The following is a 22810-nucleotide window of genomic DNA, read 5'->3' as shown; positions in this document are numbered from 1 at the left end:
TAGATAGATATATAGATAGATATAAAACTGAATCACTTTGCTGCACAGCAGAAATTAATACAACAATGTGTAAAGGCTGCAGAGGGTGTGGAGAAAAGGGAACCCTCCTGAACTGTTGGTGGGAATGTAAACTGATACAGCCACTATGGAGAACAGTATGGAGATTCCTTAAAAGCTAAAAAATAGAACTACCATATGACTCAGCAATCCCACTACTGGGCATATACCCGGAGAAAACCATAATTCAAAAAGATACATGTACCACAATGTTCACTGTAGCACTATTTACAATAGCCAGGACATAGAAGCAACCTAAATGTCCATCGACAGATGAATATATAAAGAAGATGTGGCACATCTATACAATGGAGTATTACTCAGCCATAAAAAGGAACAAAATTGAGTTATTTGCAGTGAGGTGGTTGGACCTAGAGTCTGTCATACAGAGTGAAGTAAGTCAGAAAGAGAAAAACAAATACCGTACGCTAACACATATATATGGAATCTAGAAAAATGGTACTGACGAACCTAGTGACAGGGCAGGAATAAAGACACAGATGTAGAGAACGGACTTAAGGACACAGGGGGCAAGGGGAGACAGGGACGTAGTGAGAGAGTAGCACTGACATATATACACTACCAAATGTAAAATAGCTAGTGGTAAGCTGCCACATAGCACAGGGAGATCAGCTCGGTGCTTTATGTCCCCCAGAGGGGTGGGATAGGGAGTATGGGAGGGAGGCTCAAGGAGGGGGGGATATGGGGAATATATGTATACATATAGCTGATTCAGTTTGTTGTAAAGCAGAAACTAATACAGTGTTATAAAGTAAGTATACTCCAATAAACATGTATTTACAAGACCCACAACATTGTAAATCAACTACACTTGAAAATATTTCTTAAGTGCAAACAATTTTCTGAATGTAAGTTTTACTGTGTGTGTGTGTACCACAGGTTCAATATATATGAATTATGTCAAATTGATTACATTGCTTTTCAAAATAAAGAATTTTTGATATTTTACATCAGCCTCATGTTATAAATGCAGAAAAACTATATTATTTTTTTCTAAAGTTCAGAAATAGCCATTTTGCTCATTCGGTATGCTATAAACCATTAACTATTAAAAAGGGATTCGTGACCTCTTCCTTCCAAAGAAATATTTCTCCACTCACACAAGTTTAATAGAATGTTCCACCATGAACTGACTTCCCACCTTAGAGACACGAGATTTGCATCCTGAAATCTCTTTCTTGCAAAAATGTCCAATTATCATCCTAGCATTACAGAAAAGAAATGCTTTTTTCCAGATCTCAAATTCCATACAACTTTAGTCAAGACATCATGTATGTTTTTTTTTCACACACACACAGACTGTATTTTATTTTTACAAGAGATAAATCAACTGACACCAAACACTGTAAATGGATGACCACAACAAAAGCAACAATGATTGCAATTACCAAACACGAAACACACTCATACTATGTCATAATATTGACATTCAGTCCAGTAATCCTCCACTGTAACAGCTCCTTTACTTTGCAGTGAAAGACATCATGCATTTTTAAATAATCAGCACTCACCTGAGGTCTTTAAAAATCAACATAAACATAATTTTGTGTTCTCTTTCATTTACTCTGGTTCTAAGTGGTCATTTCTAAACGAAAGTATTTAAGTATGTTAACATCATCTTATAACATCATATTTCAAATGACTACCGTGTCTCCAAAGATGAAATATGAGGAACTCACAATTAGGCTCTCCAAAGTTTTGCTCTCTGAATGTGTATGACCCTTCTGCTGAACTCCACACTGTTCATCATTCTCTGAGAATATTATTTTTCTTGTACGGCCATCTCACATGCTCTTTCATTTCATGAAGTTTTTTCCTACAATGTTATGCCTAGTTTATTTCTGAGAATATGCATTATTTCAGAATGATATTTATAGACACAAAGACTTCTCTATAATTCCTGAGAGTTTCAAGAACTCCTTCTTTTTTTTTTTTTTTAATACCTAGATTCTGAAGCTCTCCACAAAGCATTACTAAACTTGCATTTACATAAGTATCTACATATTAATCACACATTAATGCATTCACAATTGTATTATGATTTATTGCTAATTTTGGAGCTGTCTTCTTTACCACCCTCTTGGAAATCACTTTAATATTTGCACTTAGGACTTGAAAGAGAATGGATAAATAAAAACCTGAAGAATATGCAAATACAATTTATATATTTCTCATAAAATTAGGTGATTATCTAACCTTTATCCAGAAAAAAAGAAGAGCCCAGATACTCTGCAGGCATGATCCTCGAGAATGTGTGGTCTTCCAGCAGGAAAACATGCAGTAATCCATGTGGCAGAGTTTACCTGTGACCAGCTGGGGTTAGTGACCTATGCATTCCTTACATGCAACATATCAGGAGTGGAAAAAGGGAATTTGTCCGTTGTGGCAATAAGTATAATGAAGATTTGTAGCAGGTCATGCTCATATGTTCAACACAGGTACAATCAAAAGTTTGCTCAATTCTGGTAGATCTAAGTCTGTATCTGTTACCTTGTCTTTAACGAGGAAATGTCAGAACTGACTTACCAAAAAAAAAAAAAAAAGTGTTTTGTTTGTTTGTTTCTTTTAATTAGAGTCACGGTGAGTAAGGCAGAGTTCAGAACAGCTAATGTGACTTAGTGATTCTCTCATCACGAAATACAGTTTTTACTTCCCTGCTTATTCTCCACATCCTGTAGTAAGTAAAGTTTCAATGAAAGATAAATCTACAGCGTGAAAAGAAAAGAAAACTTACATGTGTTGATAAGGTCATTTTGACAGGTTTTACCACGTATGTCAGTGTTTCTGGGGATGGACACAAGCCAGAGCTCCCTGCTCTGACATTTTCACTGATGTCATTCCCCTTGATCCTCAATTTGAAAGTGGATAAAAATGTTTTCTATGCTTTCTTCTTTAAGAAATTAAATAAGGAATGCTTTCTAGACATGATCCTCTAATGATTTGCAGTCAGTGGTCATCAACAGAGGAAAAGCACAGAATCTCATCCCCACAGAAGGGTGACATTCAGTCAGGTAAGAAAATTATCCCCGAAATCAGAGCTTCATCTTTAACATGCAATCAAAGGCTTTCACAGGTTCTTCATCACTCTGCACTCAGCCCTACCATATGGGATTGGCTCTGAGAATCTCACATCAGATGACTGACAAACATGTCATAGTACACTGATCTGGTACCAGATCCTGCCTCTCTTAATGGTCTCCCACAGGGACATTGGAATATTCTAGGATATTTCCTGGAGCCCTCTATTCTACACAGGTACACTTCCAAGTAGAAACAGAAGCTTGGATTCTCACTGGGACCCCTGCTCTGTCCAACCAACCTCTCTAGAAATATGATGTTCTAATCTCTCCTGATTAGAACATTTCAAGGTCTCTCCCTGTGCTAATTTAGTAAAGGTAAAAGAGAAACAAGAAAGAGCAAACTATGCAGGGGGCAATATATAAGATTCCTTTACTTAACGTATATATCTGATATACCCAAATACTGAGAAATATAGATTCATTTCATAATGTTCAAGAAAAGAGGAGGAGGAACCTCCATGCCAACAGTATATATAAAATGGAATCAATATTGCATAATCTCCAGCTTAAGCTTAGCTACGAGGTACTAATCCTTCTCATAAAGAAGCAATAGTTCTCCATCATTTGAAGCGCACTGAGGACTCAGACAGCTGGACACTGAAGGTGTAGCCTCCTCACTCGAATTCTGTACCTGCATCACAGAGCAGTGAAATATTCCCAAAGAATTATTAAGGATGAGGGGGGGAGGCGAAATAAAAAAGATGAATCCATAGTCTGTCCTACCGTCTGTTCTGTTGGATATTACCACCATCTTGGCCCAATATGACCTTCCCACTTTTCTCTGGGTCTCCCTACTTTCCACCTCCATCCTCTCATTATATCTTACCTATACTTGGGAACGACTCTAGTTTTTCCCCTTATCTTTATCGACAAGTAATCCAAATAGCAACTGTGTATATAACTCCTTAGAAACCTCAGGTCTGACTCAGTAATAATACATGACCTTCAAAGTCCAAAGTTTTCCTAATTCCCTTTATTATTATTATTTTTTTTTTCTAATTTCCATGTACTTACACTGTTAAGACCTCCACTGTTCTCAGGTTCGTCTTTCCTGCAAAATCTGTCAACCTAGACATAGACTTAAGTACCACCCTCTAATTATCTCCTAGGGAATCCAGTTTTTAAAAAAGCCTCAGCAAGCCTTATGGACTTTATTAAAGACTCTTTAAGATAACCCATGGGAGATAGCAGCACACCCACAGATATCTATCTAATACACCCTCAGAGTAATTTTTTTTTCTCTTTTATAAAGTCTCTTCTGGCCAATGAAGACTCTCAGCTCTTCTTCTTCAACATATGCAGTGTCTCACCCTTCTGATTACTCTCTGCTCTATCCCAGGTCCACTCCCTTTCCTGATATTACATTCTTTCCCAATTTTGTATGTTGGTAAAATCAAATAACATAAAATATAACATGTTAGTTATTATAAAGTGCACCGTTCAGTGATATTAAATGCATTCATATTATTGGGCGATCAACATCACCATTTATCTTTCTAATTCTTTTCTACGTTTTAAAACTGTAACTCTATATCCTTTAAATATAACTTTCCTTTTTGTTCCATAACCACCTGAAAAGCGTCATTACCCTCCCAATTTCTGTGGTTTTGACTACACTAAGTACCCCCATATAATTGAAATAAGTAGTTGTATTGTTATGACTCACTAAAAGTCACAAAAATGACATTTTTGGTAGCTAAATTTCCTCAAGATTCATCCATGTTGTAGCATATTCCTAGATCTTTTCCTTTTTAACTCTGAATAATATTGTATTATATGGGTATACCACACTTTGCTTATCCAGGAACTAGTGGATGAACACTTAGGTTGCTTTCATATTTTAGCCACTGTGATTATTACTGCTCTAAACACTGGAGTACAAATATTTCTTTAAGACCCTGATTTCAATACCTTTGGGTATACCTCATAGTAAAATTCCTGGATCATGTAGTAATTCTATTTTTCAATATCTGAAAAATTGCCATACTCTTTTGCAAAGCAGCTGTATCATTCTGCATTCCCTCTGACATAGCACAATGGTTCCAACTCCCTCACATCCTCACCAATAGTTGTTTTCTGCTTGTGTATGTGTGTGTGTGCTTGTGTGTGTATGCATGCACACAAATATATAAACATGCATTTAGTGATATGGAGCATCTATTCAAGTGCTTAGTCATTTGTACATCTTTTTGAAGAACCATCTATTCAAGTCTTTTATCCATTTTTGAATCAGGGTGTTTGCTTTTTGTTCAGTTGTAGGAGTTCTCTGTATATTCTGAATAGAAATCTCTTGTCAGATAGATGGCTCTGAAATATTTTCTCCCATCTTGTGGGTTGCCATTTTATTCTGTTTACATTTCTTTGATACACATTTTTTTAACTTATGTACTGCAAATTGTTTATTTTTTTGTTAGCTGTACCTTTGTTGTTCCTTCGTTTCAAAGGGAGGAAAACACTGCCAAATCCAATATCATGAAGCTCTTGTCCTGTATCTTCTTCTAAGACTTTTTTATATTATTAGGTCTTATATTTAGTTTCTTGATACGTTTTCATTAATTTTTGCATATGATGTTAGGTAAGGGTCCATCTTCCTTCTTTTGCATGTTGCCCACAAGACTTCTCAGCACCATGTGTTGAAAATACTATCCTTTCTAGTTTGAAAAGTCTTGGCAACTTGTCAAAAATCATTTGGCCATATATCAGGGTTTATTTCTGGGTGTTGTATTCTAGTCTATTCTATTGGTCTTGAATAAGGGAGAAAATAGTATAACCTATCCAGGTTGATGAAGAACATAAAGAAAGACCAGGACTGAGAATTAGGAGGGCAATATAAAACAGCAGGGAGTAAAAGACAGTGTGAGAGAAGATCTTGTATTTGCGAGTTCATGGAAATAGGATCATGCTAAAACCACTAAACGCCTGACTTTGAACAATACGGTAAATGTGCCAGCAAGAAACATAACACTTACCCATCTCTGGGAAATATAGTATGGGCATAAAGATAAACTACACACAAATATATTAAAAAGGGAAGGGTTTTCATGGTGTGAGAATATTGTGGCATTTGAAATACAATTTACTTCTGTTCTACCATTGTCTCTAAAATTTATCAAAGTGTATATACAAAAGCAATTCTAATTCTGGTAATGTGCTTGACAGGTTTATATATGAACTTCAGTAGAGCAGTAAATGTACATTCATAGTAGGACTGTTCCCTAAACCAAAAAAAAACAAAACACAAAAACTGCAAAGACTAGAGTTCACTTTGTCAACACACATACAGATGCAATGATGGTTAACGGTCCGAAAACAGAAGGTGAGCATGGGTGCAAGAGGTTAATCCCCAGGCTGGGTTGGGGTGCAGAGTTTGAGGGTAACACAAGTAGAAAAGGCTTTTGTCCTATCCTTGATTTTTGAGGTATGGAAATTCACAGGTCACTACCTTCATTTCAAACTGAATGAATGCACTATTCAATTTTTTTAAACAGGCGAAGTAAACATGAGTGATAATAAATTTCAAACTGTCGCTAATCAAATAAGATACTAAGAAAACTTAAATAATATGATTTAAGAATGAAGTAGAGAGATTGTCCAACATGGTAGCATTCAAAGACCCAGAGCTTGATGCCTCTGATGGGCACACCAAAGTCACAACTGTTTACAGAACAGCAATTGATGAAAAAGGCCGGGACCTACCATAAAAGATGTTTTACAGCTAAAGATATAAGGAAGGCACCTCGACAAGACAGAAAGGAAGGGCAAAATCTCAATAGAGTCAAGACCCATACCACCAAGTGGGTGGCCCACAAATGGGAGAATAATTACAATTTCAGAGGTGCTCCCAGGTAGCAAGGGGTATGAAGCCAACATCAGGCTCCCAAGCCCAGGGATCCTGTTGTGGAAAGAAGAGTTCCTAGAGTGTTGTGCTTTGAAGACCAGTAGTGCTTATTTTCCAGAGAGCCAGAGGGTTGTGGGAAATAGAGATTCCACTCTTAAAAGATGCTCACAAAATCCCACATGATCTGAGAATCAGAACAGAAGCAGTCATTTGAAAGGATCCCGGGTCACACCTACCTCCTGATCTTGGAGAGTCTCCCAGAGAGGCAAGAGGCAACTACAGCACAGCCTCAGGGACAGAGACACTGGCAGCAGCCATTCGGGGGAGCTCCTTCTACCTCGTGGACGCTGGTACCAGCAAGCATAATTTCAGAATCTTCCCTGTAGCTTATCAGCCTCAGGACCGAGCCCCACCCATTTCCACCAGACTACAGACACAAGTACTAGGATGCTGCAGGCCAAGCAACTAACTGAGCAGGGGCATAGCCCCATCCACCAGCAAACAGGCTGCCTTCAGATCCTCTCAGTGCACAGCTGCCCCTGGACATGGGTCCAGCCACCAAAAGCCCCAGGACCAGCCTCCACACCTCAGTGGACAGGCACCAGCCCCAGAGTCCCTGGGCCCTCTGACAAGTGAGCCTGCTCTGGCCTTGGAGTCAGCCTCACCATCGGCAGGTGGTAACTGCACACGGACTGGATGGAGCTTGGACCTACCCAACAGCAAACCTGCTTTAGCAGTGGGGTCAGCCTCATACACCAACAGGCACACACCAGCTCCAGGAATACCACAGCCCAGCAGCCTGTGTAACCAGGCCACTTAATTGCAGGCCAGAAGCAGCCATGGACTCAGCTGGGTCCTGACCCTGCCCATCAGAATGCCAACACAAGATTAGGGATACCCCCGGCCCTGCAGAGAGCTGTGTCAGGAACAGTGATCCAACACCAACTCTGTGGCTCCTGGGCCCTGCAGCCAGAACGCAGAACCTGTCTCTTCCTCCCAGTAGCCAGCATAGCCCCAGAACCAGTGACTGGGCACTAGCCCTGATATCACCTGGACTGCAATTCTACCCATAAGTGAACCAGCACCAGATTTGGTGTCCCCCAGAGTTGTGCAGCCAGCTGCCTTATGATTTAGTCTCACCAAGCAGCACAGGCAGCCTCCATACAAGGCAGAGCCTGGCAAACAAGCAGTCTGGGGGCAGCCAAGCCTACCAGACTACCCACAGTAGTCAGCCCACCACAGCAGAAGAGCCCAAGCAGCCCACATAGGGGGTACACCTAGAATATATAGCTCTAGTGACCAGGGGAGAGGCGGCTGCTGGGACCCATAGGACGGCTCCTACAAAAGGCCACTTCCCCAAGGTCAGGAAATGTAACGAACCTACTACACACATAGCAATAAAAACAGGAAGTTAAGAAAAATGAGGTAACACAGAAACACGATCCAAATGAAGGACCAAGATAAGAATTCAGAAGAAGATCTAAGTGAAGTGGAGATAGCCAATCTCCTCAACAAAGGGTTCAAGGTAATGACTGTAAAGATGATCAAAGAACTCAGGAGAAGAATGGACGGCCAGAGCAAGAAGTTAGAATTTTTTTAAAAAGAGTTAGGCCATTAAAGAACAACAAAACAGAGATGAGGAATACAATAACTGAAATGAAAAATACATTAAAGGAAACTACTGTAGACTAAATGATACAGAGGAATGAATCAGAAAACTGAAGGACAGAGTACTGGCAATCACTGAAGATGAACGGTAAAACAATAGATTAAAATGAAATGAGGAAAGTTGAACAGACTTGTGAAACAACATCAAGTGTACTAATATTTGCATTATACTGGTCCCAGAAGCAAAAAGGAAAGACAAAGCAGTGTAGAACATACCTGAAGACATAAGAGTTGAAAACTTCCCTAACCTGGGAAAGAAAACAGACATCCAAGTCCAGTAAACACAGTGAGGCCAAAACAGGATCAACCCAAAGAGGACCACACCAAGACTCATTGTAATTAAAATGGAAAAAAAAAAATAAAGATGAAAAGACACTATTAAAAGGAGCAAAGGAAAAGCAACAAGTTACAAACATGGGAAATTGCATAAAGTTATCTGCTGACTTTTCAGGATAACCTCTGCATGCCAGAAGGGAGTGGCATGGTATATTTAAAGTCATGAAAGGGAAAAGCCTATAAGCAAAAATACTCTACCCAGCAAGGCTCTCCTTCAGATTTGATGGTGAGATCTAAAGTTTTACAGAGAAGCAAAACTAAAAGAGCTCAGCATCGCCAAACCAGCTTTATGAGAAATCTTAAAGGGGCTTTTCTAAGTGAAAAAGAAAAGGTCACGATTGAAACATAAAAATTAGGAAAGGAAACTTACTAAAGGAAAAACCTCATTGGTTAAGGCAAATATTCAACAAAGGTAGTAAATCAACCATGGACACAGCTAATAGGAAGGATGAAAAAAAAAAAAAAACAGTAATAAAATCATCTATATGCACAATAAGAAGTTAAGGGACACACAAAACAAGTAGATGTAAAATATAAGGTCAAATTCAGTAACTGTGGGGGAGCAGAGTAACAATGCAAGGTTGTTAGTGTCCATGTGAAATTAAGAGCTCAGCAACTTAAATAATCACACACACACACACACACACACACACAAACAAAACTGAAAGAAATCCAAACATAGTATTAAAGATAGTCCTCAAATCACAGATGAAGGGAATAAAAGGGGAAGAAAGGAACACTGAAGAAATTAAAGAGGGATTCTAAAAATACCCAAGACAAATGAAAATGAACACACAATGATCCAAAATCTATGGGACACAGCCAACTCAGTTCACAGGGGGACGTTATAGTGATACAAGCTTATTCTTAGGAATCAAGAAAAATATCAAATAAACAACCTAACATTACACCTGAAGGAATTAGAAAAAGAAGAAAAAACAAAACTCAAAGCTGTCAGAAAGAAAAATTAAGAAAACTATACCATATGCAATGACATCAAAAAGAATAAGATACCTAGGAATAAACACACCTAAGCAGGTAAAAGACATGTGCTCAGAAATCTATCAGCCATTGGTGAAAGAAGTTGAAGACAACACAAAAAGATGGAAAAATATAGCATGTGCATCGACTGGAAGAATTAATACTGTTAAAATAACCATACTACCAAAGACAATCTACAGATTTAATGCAATCCCTATCAGAATACCAAAGCATTTTCACAGAACTTGAAAAAGTAATTTTAAAATTTGTATAGAAACACAAAGACCCCAAATAGCCAAACAATCTTGAGAAAGAACACAGCTGGAGGCATCACGCACCTTGACTTCAGACTATACTGCAAAGCGACAGTAATCAAAGAGAAAGGTACCAGAGCAAAAACAGACACAAAGATCACTGGAATAGAATAGAGATCCCAGAAATAAGCCCACACACTTATATTTAATTGATTTATGGCAAAGCAGGCAATATGGAGAAAAAACTGTCTCTTCAATAAGTGGTACTGGGAAAACTGGTCAGCTACATGGAAAAGAATAAAATTAGATTATTTTAGCACACCATATATAAAATAAATGCAAAACTGAATAAAGACCTAAATGTAGGACCAGAAACCATAAAACCCCTAGAGGAAAATATAGAACATTCTTCAACATAAATGATAGCAACAGTTTTAGGTTCAGTCTACTAAGGCAAATGAAACAAAAGCAAAAATAAACAAATGGGACTTCACTAAACTTAAAAGATTTTGCACAGCAAAGGAAACCAAAGACAAAATGAAAAGACAACCTGCTGAGGGAGAGACAATATTTGCACATGATAAGAGGTTAACATCAAAAAAGATGACCAAGCAAGGGTTCATACCTAAACTACAGAAACAGCACATACAACTCAATATCAAAAAAAAAACACCCAAAATCTTTTTTAAAAAAATGAGAAGACCTAAATAGACATTTTTTTCCAAGGAAAAACTACATATAGACAGCCAGAACTCACAAAGATGCTAAACATAGCTAATCAGCAGTAAAATGCAAATCAAAACTATGAGATATATCACCTCAGTCTTGTCAGAATGGCTGTCATCCAAAAGATCACAAATAACAAAGGTTAGTGAGGATGTGGAGAAAGGGAAACTCTTGTACACCCTTGATGTGAATGTGAAGTAGTGCAGCTACTGTGGAAAGCAGAATGGAGGTTCCACAAAAAACTAAAAATAGAACTACCATACTATCCAGCAATTTCACTGTTGGGTATATCAGAAGAAAACAAAAACACTATTTCAAAAAAAAATAACTGCACACCAATGTTCATAACAGTGTTATTTGCCATAGCCAAGATATAGAGTCAAACTAAGTGTTCATCAATAGCTTAGTGGATAAAAAATGATTTTTTTATGATGACTTCAGCCAAAAATGAAATTTTGCCATTTGCAAGAACATGGATGGATTTGGAGGGTATTATGCTTGGTAAAATAAGCCGCAGAGAAAACAAGCATGGCATGGTATGAGAAAAAAAGCATGGCATGGTATGAGAAAACAAGCATGGTATGTTATCACTTACACGTGGCATCTAAAAAATGGAATACAATAACAACAAAAAAACAGACTCACAGATTAAAGAACAGACTAGTGGTTACCAGCAGGGAGAGATAGGGTGGAGGAGCAAAATAGTGGTAGGAGATTTTGAGGTACAATCCACTATGTATAAAATCAATAATCTACAGTGATGTACTGTATAGCATGGGGAATATAGCCACTCTTTTATAATAACTGTAAGTGGAGAAGAACCTAAACATTTATGAATCACTATGCTGTACCTCTGAAACTAATATAATAATGTAAATTAACTATACATCAATAAAATATAAAGTAAGAAACAATAAAGGGGAGACACAGATTATTAGATAGAAATCAATTAAATATACACAAGTTTTGGAAATCAAGGAATTAAAAAACAACACGTAAGACACAACATTGGCATTTAAAGTGTACAATCTATTCATTTAAAAGAAATCATTTCAGTGGTAAAAAATGGTACCCATTCTCACAATTTTGTATATCTAGGATAAATTATTATCTACAAAAATATGTTACAAATATTCACTCAAAAAGAAAGAGAAAATTGGGATAAACCCATTTTAATATACAAATTTAATATCAAAGTCTCTATGCAAAATTGATTTGAATAAGTTCTGTTAGCCACTTCTAGTTTCTTTGTGATGTAAAATCTTTTAAAGCATAAAAATCAGCCTTTCTACATTATTCCATTAGACATACATAGAAGTTAAAAGAAATGAGAAGACAGAACAATCAACCAGGAAGGTGAATTTACTGAGAAACAGTCATTCGTTCTCCCTCCTCCTTTTCTTTTCCTCCTTTTCCAGGTCTCTTTCGGTTCCGATCAAGAGAAATCTTGAGAGTTCTGAGAATATTTCTTTGAGGGCTTCAAATCACCATACCTACATCCTCTGCCACAACTACACACACGGGAACAAAAATAAACCTCTGCTATCTACTCACGTAGGAGGGATTCATGCAAAATAAACTCCTACATGGAGACCAACAGGTGAGTTTTCTACCTGTTCTTTCTAATGTCCTTCCATTATAGTAAATCCCACACATTATGAGGAAGAAACGGTTATGTGAGCTTTTCCTTGAAGTCAAAGAACTTGCATTCATTTCAAGTACCTGGTGATCATAGGGTACAGCCAGGGAAGGTGCCATCCCCCTTGGGGGGAGGGGCGGTGGATGGGCTCCCACACCCATGCACCTCCTGATGCACAGATTCTGGAGAAACACAGGGCGGTCACACCGCAGTCAGCCTGTCAGGCTGTCGGGCCACTGGGCAACCCGACCAGCCTGGAAGTGCCCCATCAGTTTGCTGAAAGCAAAACCCTGTCCCCCCTGTGAAGCCAGGCAATTTGAGTCAGAGAGTCAGAGGAGACCGGTAATCAACTCCTCCTCTCTGCTCACCTCCTTGGGGTTACAGCAACCCCAACTCCAAACCCAAATCTGACCCTGGAGTGCCAAACTGGGAGTGGCAGGTGGGCTCTGCCGGTGCTTCAGCGCCCTCTGGAGGTTGTCTGCTCTAATGGCAACTCTCAGCCCTTCCTCCTCCTCCTTCCCTAGTCCTGGGGGCTGCCTTGGCCTCCTGCAGCTGCTGGCCTGAATTCATTCTTCTTTTTTCTCCAATTACAATGAAGTGTCTTACAGAGGTTTGGAATCTCTTCAAGAAGGAAGGAAGATCTTTTAGCCAATACACCTTAACCGTGAGAAGTTGGTTTCAAGAATGAACCTGAAATACTGTATTTTTCTCCTGATGATTCCAAGGAGAGACAGCTCAAGTTTTCTAAATCATAAGAAAAACCAAGGTAAATATGATATTCTGAGCCAGAGATGAAAAAGCAGTTTTTAGCACCCCCTCCTCATGTCATATGACCGGGATTTAAATCAATCAACTGCCACTGGTTTTTAAATCAAGTGACCCAACTTTAAATCCATCAGCTGCTTCCCTGTAACTCACGTGACTTGGCTTTGAATAGTAAGAAATGCAGAGGTATAAAAATGATGTTCTGAACAATAAATGGAAAGACAACATTTTAGAAAGTTTTTTCCTTTTCGAATGGACCATTCATTGCCTACAGAATAAAGGATTCCCTTGTGGATTTCTTGAACTGTAAACACATACATTGTCTCCGTTGGCTTGATTGACTTAGATTTTGGGTGTTGTTGTTGTTGTTGTTGTTGTTGTTGTTGTTGTTAACATCTTTATTGGAGTATAATTGCTTTACCTTGTTGTGTTAGCTTCTGCTGTATAACAAAGTGAATCAACTATTCGTATACATATATCCCCATATCCTCTCCCTCTTGTGTCTCCCTCCCACCTTCCCTATCCCACCCCTCTAGGTGGTCACAAAGCACTGAGCTGATCTCCCTGTGCTATATGCAGCTGCTTCCCAATAGCTATCTATTTCACCTTTGGTAGTGTATATATGTCCATGCCACTCTCTCACTTCATCCCAGCTTACCCTTCCCCCTCCCTGTGTCCTCAGGTCCGTTCTCTACATCTACGTCTTTATTCCTCTGCAGCGACTCCTGCTAGGGACGGATACTTCCTTTTATGCTCAGGGAAATCCCCTAGTTTGAATATGATTTGAGTTTGATCCTGTGAAACCATCAGAACTTCCCACCAGAGATAAATGAGGAGATTCTGGCCTTTATTAGTATGCATGATGAACACGGGTGTCCTGGCTGTACTTGCCAACCCTCCTATTTTACCCACCTATTTTTATCCACCTTCCTCCCTGTGAGTACCTTTGACCAACCCTGAGTTCAGACTCCTGACCTATTACAGTGACTTTGTCAGCCTTTCTTTAAAAATGGACAGGTAATAAAACGAATTTAACCTAGAAGCAGCAGCTCAGTAAGGGAAATAAAATCATCAGAAGTTATCTAATCACAGCCACAGCCATCCAGGGCTCTGTCTTACCTGCTGGGTCATAAGAATGGGACCTTCCTAAACTTGAAGGGCATCCAATCAAATAAGTAAAGGTCTGCTCACCTCTGGCTCTTGGAGGGATTGCTAGGCACTCTACCCAGTGTATACTAACTGCAAAACACTGTCATGGTTGTGAAACACCTATGTTCCAGGAAAGCTTTTTGGGGTGCATGGGGAAGGTTTCTTTTTGACATCAAGCAAAAAATAAATCACCAAGCTCTTTGAGCACAGGGGTTCTTAAGAGGGCAGTAGAAGGAAGGAATGGGCAGAAAAGACGATCTCCAGTGAAGTGAAGGCCGTTTTTCCAAAAGAGTAGGATTTAGTCTCAGTTTAAGGAGAACACTTTTAAATAGCTGGGACAGCTCCAAACTGCAGTTTAGGGAACGAGTGCTTCAAAAGAACAGTGCTTTAAAAGTCCTGGCAAGGCAGCAAGAGGATGAAGAGTTGGTTTTGCATAGTTTTGAACACAGGAGTAAAGAAGCAGAGGCATCTCTGACTAAAAGGCCCTGAGATCCTATGGCATCAATGGGTCAGTTGCAGGGGCAGGGGGTGTGGGGGGCGATATTTCTCTCTCAACGTCTCCCAGGGCAGCCACCCCTCCCGACCCCACCCCCCCACTCCCTCCACCCTTCCTCCCTCCACTGTTGGGTCCCCAGGAACAGCACTTTTCAAGCTGGAGCCCTCAGGCACCATCTCTGCTGTCTGGATTCTTCCTGGAGCCTGGCAAGTTCTGGGACAGGAAGGCGGGTCTGCAAGGCCGCTGCGGTGCAGTCGGACCTGGAGGCCTGGAGGGGAACTGGAGCCCTGAAGCCCACCCACGTCCTTGAAGCCGAGGGAGGAACACATCCTCCTAACAGTACTTCTCAGGGGTCAGCGTGCTCCCCACCCGACGGTGATCCATACTCACTTGAGGCAGCAAGGACTGCCTCTAACTGGCCCCCTCGATTCCGCCTTAAGGGTCCTCGCACATGTGTGATAGCGCAGGCCCCCGGATCTCTTTAGTCAGCTGAGGCCAGTGCTGCCGGCATCCCTCCAGTCCCATCCCCCAGCCCCTCCCTCTGGGACTGTATCTAATAGAAGAAAGAGCACAGAGGAATTAGCTGAATCAAGGGACCTGGGAGCCTGGGGATGAGTTTGAAGACCGAGAACCTAAGGCGCAATTACATATTATTGGAAACTCTTGTGGAGTGTGTGGGGGGGAGGTTAGGAGGCTGAGAGGCTGAGTCGACCTGGTGAGTCCAGCCCCAGGACACCACACAGCCCTGTCCCCCTCTCCCTGCCGTCAGACAAGCGGTGCCGCAACTCCAGCCGGGACTCTGCACTTCCCCCTCCCTGATTCTCCAGAAGAGCAGGTGGCCCCCCTCTGAGGGCAGGGGCAAGACAACAGACCAAGTCCCCCTGCACTAAGGCGCTACTGGAATCTCTTCCTGAACAGCAGTGCTGGCTTGGAGTGAACCCGTGCACCGCCGAAGTTGGTCTCGTCCTGCAGCTGAGGGACGCAGGCTTTAAGTCAGCTGCCTTGGCTTTAAATCAGTCAGTCCCCCCTTTAAGTCAGGTGACCCGACTTTAAATCACTGTGTGCCCCTCAAGCCTGCCACTTCAAAAGTTGGGAACTTCACTTTGATCCCAGCACCTCACACAGCTGAATGCACACTGTAGTCACCCCCAAGCCTGGCTTAGAGGCAGGATATAAGGTAAGGGGATGGGCTGCACACCTGGTGAGGAGGGTGCACTTCATGTACCAGAAGGGTCCAGGTACTCTGGGTACAGCAAGCAGTGCACGATACAGCAGCTCCCTGGCAAAGCTGGTGATGCACAGGGGGAGCAGGCACACCCAGGCACGCAGAGGTTCCAGGCCGGGAGCTGGGGCACAGCCAGCCGGGAGAGTGTGAAAGCCGAGGATCTGAGCCTTCTTGAGAAAGGCAGACACAGAGGATGGATGAGAAACAAAGACCAGATGAAACATGGATTTGAAAAGCACACCCTGCTCTTGAAATTGGGGTGGGGTCACCCCAGATTTGAGTCTTCTTACGCCCCAGTACCTAGTGCTTTGGCATTTGCCCAATTACTTATAAAATGTGACTGATAATATCTAAACCATAGAATACTGCATTTGGAGTGGTTTTGCGTGTTTATGTTTCTATAGTGGAATAATCTTTTCTACACGAAAAATGTACACAATCTGAAATAAATTCAAACCCCTCTTTAAAAAGTACTATATCGGACTTCCCTGGTGGCGCAGTGGTTAAGAATCTGCCTGCCAAGGCAGGGGACATGGGTTCGAGCCCTGGTCAGGGAAGATCCCACATGCCACGGAGCAGCTAAGCCCATGGGCCACAACTACTGAGCCTGCAGACCACAACTACTGAAGCCCACGCGCCTAGAACCGGTGCTCCACAACAAGCGCAGCAAGAGAAGCCACCGCAATGAGAGGGCCGCGCACCGCCACAAAGAGTAGCCCCCGCTTGCCGCAGCTAGAGAAAGCCTGCGCATAGCAACGAAGACCCAACGCAGCCAAAAACAAATTAATTAATTAATTAGTTAACTATTTTAAAAAAGTACTATGTCCTTCTGTACAGCTTCTCTGGGAAGAACAGAGAGATGGCGTAGGAGAGTGAGAAAGACCAATATTTAGTGCACATCTCTCATGCAGGTGCTCTGCTGGCTCAGATACATTTATCCCCACTTTACAAAGGAGGAAATAGTCTCAGAGAGGTTTAGTAATTTTCCCAAAGCCAAACAGCTATGGAGTGGCAGAACCAAGATCTGAACCAAGTCTGTTACCTTCAAAGCCTAAGTCCTCATCACAGCAAAACTCAATTAATATTTACATTTATCGAATTACATTGCAACCTGGGGAGTTCTTGGCACAATCCTGAATAAGAGTGAGAAAGAAAGAAATAGCATTGTTCCTACAGTCAACCCAAATTTTTGGAGCAGCTCCTAGATGCCTGGCCCTTTTTGGGGTTCAGCAGTGATCAAGACAGGAAGAGTCCTGCTTTCATGAACCACGTAGTGGGGAGGAGAGACGGGTGCAACTTGGGTGAGGGATTTCACCTTGCTGGACCTCTGTTTTCTCATCTGGAAAATGGGATGGCTGTTCCTCATTTTCTGGGATTGTCCAGCCCTCACATTCTCTGATTCCATAAGAAGCATTTGTTTTCCTGTCTCTTTAAAATTCATTCAGGCCGTGAGCTGTGATGAATGTTGTTAGCTGCTCCCCAAAGCACTCTATTCCCACCCTTTTCCTGTGATCAGGTCTTTCCCGAAACATGACTCACAGTCAGTCAGTCAAGTCACAGAACCTAAGGGGCACCCAGCAGAAAAATTCCAACCCTTGCTTCCCAGGAGCTCTGCGGTCTACCTGCCAGGTAAACTTAACTCACCTGGCACAAGGTGGCCATCCCTGGTTTCACATCAACATGATCTCAGGCACAAACCTCCTTGTTTTTCCATTTTGTCTTTAAGTTACTTGTTGAAACAACTGCACAAATATGACAAAGGTATAAAATCAGGCATCTTCTGCCCCGAGTGCCTACTAATAAATGATTTTCTGCCACTTTAATGATAAAGATAGAACATTTCAACATTCTGCTACCCTTATTATTTGTCATTTTTGTTGATATTTCTATTGAATACATCTTTCAATATTTTAACAATGGAACATTTATTTAGGTTGTTCCACACCCAGCCTTTAGTGGTAAAGGTTTTGTTGTTATATTTCTATTATGTTTCCTTTAAAAATCATTATCCTATCTAAATGGATTAAGTCAATTCTATAAGCATTTATCTTATGATATTGATGAAATTGATACATAGAGGGCAGTAGTACAAGTTGATTGGACTTGAGAACCTCTATTAGCACAGTTAAGTATACATATTGTCTATAGGTAAACCAAAGTACATGCCGAGTGAGATTCTCCGACTTTTTTTCACTGTCTGCCCCTCAAGCCTGTGGGAAATGGAATATTTCTTGCCCTATCAGTAAACAAAGGATGTCACAGTCTTCAGCACTTGCGGCCCTCCAATGTGAGCCGGCAGGCCCTGAGGCACTCAGGATATGCAAATACAGAATGCAGGCCCCAGAGAGCTGAGGTGCATATCAAAGGAAGGATTTCAGTGAGCCCAAGCAAAGAAAAGCGCCGCATTCCTCACCTCGGGAGAGCTGGTTTTCCTCAGTTAACAATCACCTTTTGATGTTCCCCATTACCTGCGCCAGTCCCCTGCCCTGTCCCCTCCCCCCGGTACTTTAGCTCAGGGAGGAAGGAGCGCAGAGGGACTCGGCTGAATAAGGGGTCTGCGCGCCTCAGGAGGAGTTTTCAGCCGCTTTCCCCGCAGTCGGGAGGAGGGGCGCTGACGCTGCAGCCGGACCCTGCGCCTCCCTTGCCCCGTTTCCCCTCAGGACGCTCAGGCCGACCCCCTCCCCACGCCCACCAGGCCTCGCGAGCCAGGCCAAGGGCAGGGGCGAGAGGAGGGACCGAAGTTCCCGGGGACCAGACGCTGGAGGCCGCTCTTTCTGCACAGCAGCGGCGGGTGGCAGCTAACCCCTGCCCTTCAGAAGCTGGTCTTGTGCTGCCGCCCGGGCACCGGACCAGGCGGAGGGTCGGCGCCCACTTACCCGGCCCGCCGTCCCCGCGACTGTCACGGCTTCGGCCGCCAGGGCACCTCCAGAGCCGGCAGCCTCAGTGAGGTCGCCCTCCCCTCGGGCTCCGGGGCAGTTCCGTGAAGGCGGAGGGAAGAGACCCCGCCCGAGCCGGGAGTTCCAGCTCTGAGGAAACGCGGGCTCTGTTCAGCGCGCAGTGGGTGGGACCGCCCTGCCCCGAGGCCTTCCGGGAGGGAGCGGGGCGGCGGGGGAGGGAGCCGCCAGGAGCGCAGGGCCCCGTCGGGGCTCCTGGAGGGGCGGCCCGGCCTGGGGGCCACGCCCACTGTGGCCGCAGCCCAGGTCTTTTTCCTGGAATCCTACACGAAAAAGTTAGAAAGATACACATTCTATAGTAAATATTCACAAATGATTGTTGCTGCTGTGCTCACTATTCTATTAAAGGTGTAAAATCCATAAAACACTTTAAGTTCAAAATTAAACATGAATTTTTACCTTTCTAATTATGTCTCTGATATTCACAGTTGTGGTTAATGAATCAGATACTGTGGCATCACTAGTTAAAAATGAGCTTGCTAAAAAAATAGAACTCAGGCCCGCCGGACCTACTGAATCACAATCTGCACTTTTACAATCTCCCCAGTGTACTTGTGTACCCATGAATAGTTGAAAGGTACATTTCTACCTCGACATGTCTTTTCTGTATGAGAAATACACACATTTTATCCAGTTTGATATACATAAAACACTCAAAAATGCATATGCCTGTGTTGAAACCATCATTTTATCATTTCTTTTCCAGACAAGTATAGTCTCTATACTGGTTTTGTGGATCACATGCCATACTCTTTTCTTGTAGTTAGAAATAAGGTACAGAAAGTTACTTTGTAAAAAAAAAAAAATATATATATATATATATATATATAATATAAATATATATATATATTATATCTATATATTTATATATATGTATGTGTATATGTATATATATATATATATATATATTAGTGGATAATTGAAGACACTCTTCTAAATTGAAAGCAGTTCTCTTAACTTGCTGTTTTCTTCTTGGGTCACATTATGAACTCTTCCCGTGGCCACATGGCATGTGTACTTTTTAATTTCAGGGACTGCTGACATTCCAGGATGTGGCCATAGATTTCTCTCAAGAGGAGTGAGAATGCCTGGACCAAGATCAATGGGAATTGTACAGGGATGTGATGTTAGAGAAGTATAGGAACCTGCTCTCCTTGGGTGAGGATACCTTCCTTCCAGAATTCCTTATCCAACCACAGGGTTTGGAGTCCTTCATCTGTAGAATGTCTCCTGAAATCTTCTGCTTCCTACAATAGGGTTTCAGATTGCAACGTTTCAGGAAAGATTGGGAGTTTGTGGGTATAATTTTTCTTATTCTTTTAAAATTGCAGCCTCCCTTTTAATAGACTTTGTAACTGCTTGGGATGTGTCTATATGAACTGTGCACTATATACTTCTGTTATAGTCCTTACAATATTTTATTGTCTTCTTGTCTGTAACCATTTTCCATGGATTCTTTGGGCTTAAGGTATATTAAAAGGGAGACTGCGATTCTCCCTTTAAAAGGGGACTTATTAAAAGGGGACTTCCCTGGTGATGCAGTGATTAAGAATTCGCCTGCCAATGCAGGGGACCCGGTTCGATCCCCGGCCAGGGAAGATCTCACATGCCATGGAACAACTAAGCCAGTGGGCCACAACTACTGAGTCTGCACGCCACAACTACTGAAGCCGGTGTGTCTTGAGCCCGTGCGCCATTTATTTTTTGGAGAATAAAACCACTTCTGAGTGATTAAAATTTAGGCCAGCTAGTCAAAATGCTTTATCACCTGCTCTTCTAAAACACTGATCAATGGAACAAGTTTTACTAGGGATAACAGTGTAATTGTATTCTGGAGTTCATCTGGGCAATATGGTTTATGACCTTGATGCTGGATCAGGACATTTCAACGGTATAACTGCTCTTAAATGTCTGTTTGTTCAACGATTAAAGTCTCATGTGATCTGAGTTCAGACTGGAGTCATCCTGGTTGGTTTCTGTCTATTGCAGATTTCTTCCAGTATGAAAGGACAAGAGCAATACGGCTTACTTTACAAAATGTCTTCAAACTAAATGATGATATACACTACATTCAATTAATTTATACATACCCTACTGTAGAACAGGGTTCCTTACGCTGGCAGAGCCCGGTAATTATGTAAAACTGAAACTTTTTCTGCACTGGTTCAAGTCCTCTTCCTAAGAATATGTTTATAATCAAGATTCTTTCACAAATTACCCAATTTAATTCACCATAGCATTCCTCATATTAACTAAATGGAAAATCCTAGGCTATATACAAATCCAGAAAGGGCCAAAGATCATCAGCCCCCATGGATGATTACAACCCATTGCTGAGGCATTCAAATTACTTATTAAAGAACCACTATGTCCATCAACATCATCAATTTATATATTATTGCCCCAATGCTAGCCTTAACCCTGGCTCTCACAACGTGAATTCCTCTTCCCATATCTTATCCACTAATTAGTATAAATGTAGGCATATTATTTATATTAGCCATATCACACCTAGCCATTTATTCCATCCGCAGATCTGGATGAACTTCACATTCAAAATACTCACTCACTCGAGCTCTAGGAACAATAGCACAGACAATCATCTCATATGAAGTAATGTAGCAGTTATTCTATTCTCAGTCTTACTGATAAATGGATCATTTACACTTTCAACAGTAATTATTACACAAGAACACCTATGACTAATTTTCTCCTGACCCCTATCCAGAATTTGATTATCTCCGCAGTAGCAGAAATCCAATGAAGACCCACTTGATTTAACAGAAGTAGCATCAAAACCTGTATACGTCTTCAATGTAGAAAATGTAGCAGGCCCATTCACCCCGTCCCTCCTAGAGAATATGTCAATTTCCCTATAATAAACATTTCCACAGCAATCTATTTTTAGGAGCATTCGACAATCCCTAGGTGCCAGAATTATAGATTCTTTCATCTTGTAAATATAGTTTTTTTTAAAAAAATAATTTTTATAATTTTACTATCTTTAAACAAAATGTACTCCATTGCTGTGGAACATTCCTTCATAGGAGCGTGCATGGTTCATTTCTGCATCCGCCTGTGATGGCCTTCAGGTTCTTTCAGGTTTGGCTCCTGTGGCTGCGAGTCCATGTCCGTGTGTCCTGGTGCAGGGCTGGTGGGTTTGTGTTCAACTGGGAGGAGCACTGTGGGTCTCTGTGCACGGACTTCGCTATCTGAGGCCCGATTGTTTCAGAAGTGGTTGCATCCCCCCGTTGCGTACCAGGCTTTCCATTGCTCCACATCCTGCTGATATTTGATACTATGTCTTTCATGTCTGCCATTCTGGTAGGTGTATGCACAGTATTTTTCTTATGGCTTTAATCCCTCTGTTGTTAGTGAAGTTGTGCATCTTGTGGTATTCATGGACTAATTCCTGTTGTTTTTTAAAAAGTTTTAAAAATTGTGGTCAGATATACAGAACATAAAATTTACTATCTTAACCATTTTTAAGTGCACATTTCAGGGTCAAGAAGTAATTCACACTGTTGTGCAAACCTGACCACCATCATCCTCCAGAACTTTTTCATCTTGCAAAATTGAAACAGTCCCCATTAAACACTCACTCCCCATTGTCCCTCCCTC

Source organism: Eschrichtius robustus, chromosome 8 (genome assembly GCF_028021215.1).
Source record: "Eschrichtius robustus isolate mEscRob2 chromosome 8, mEscRob2.pri, whole genome shotgun sequence".
NCBI lineage: Eukaryota > Metazoa > Chordata > Mammalia > Artiodactyla > Eschrichtiidae > Eschrichtius > Eschrichtius robustus.
The sequence above is the reverse complement of the archived record's forward strand: the minus strand, read 5'-3'. Positions refer to the sequence as shown.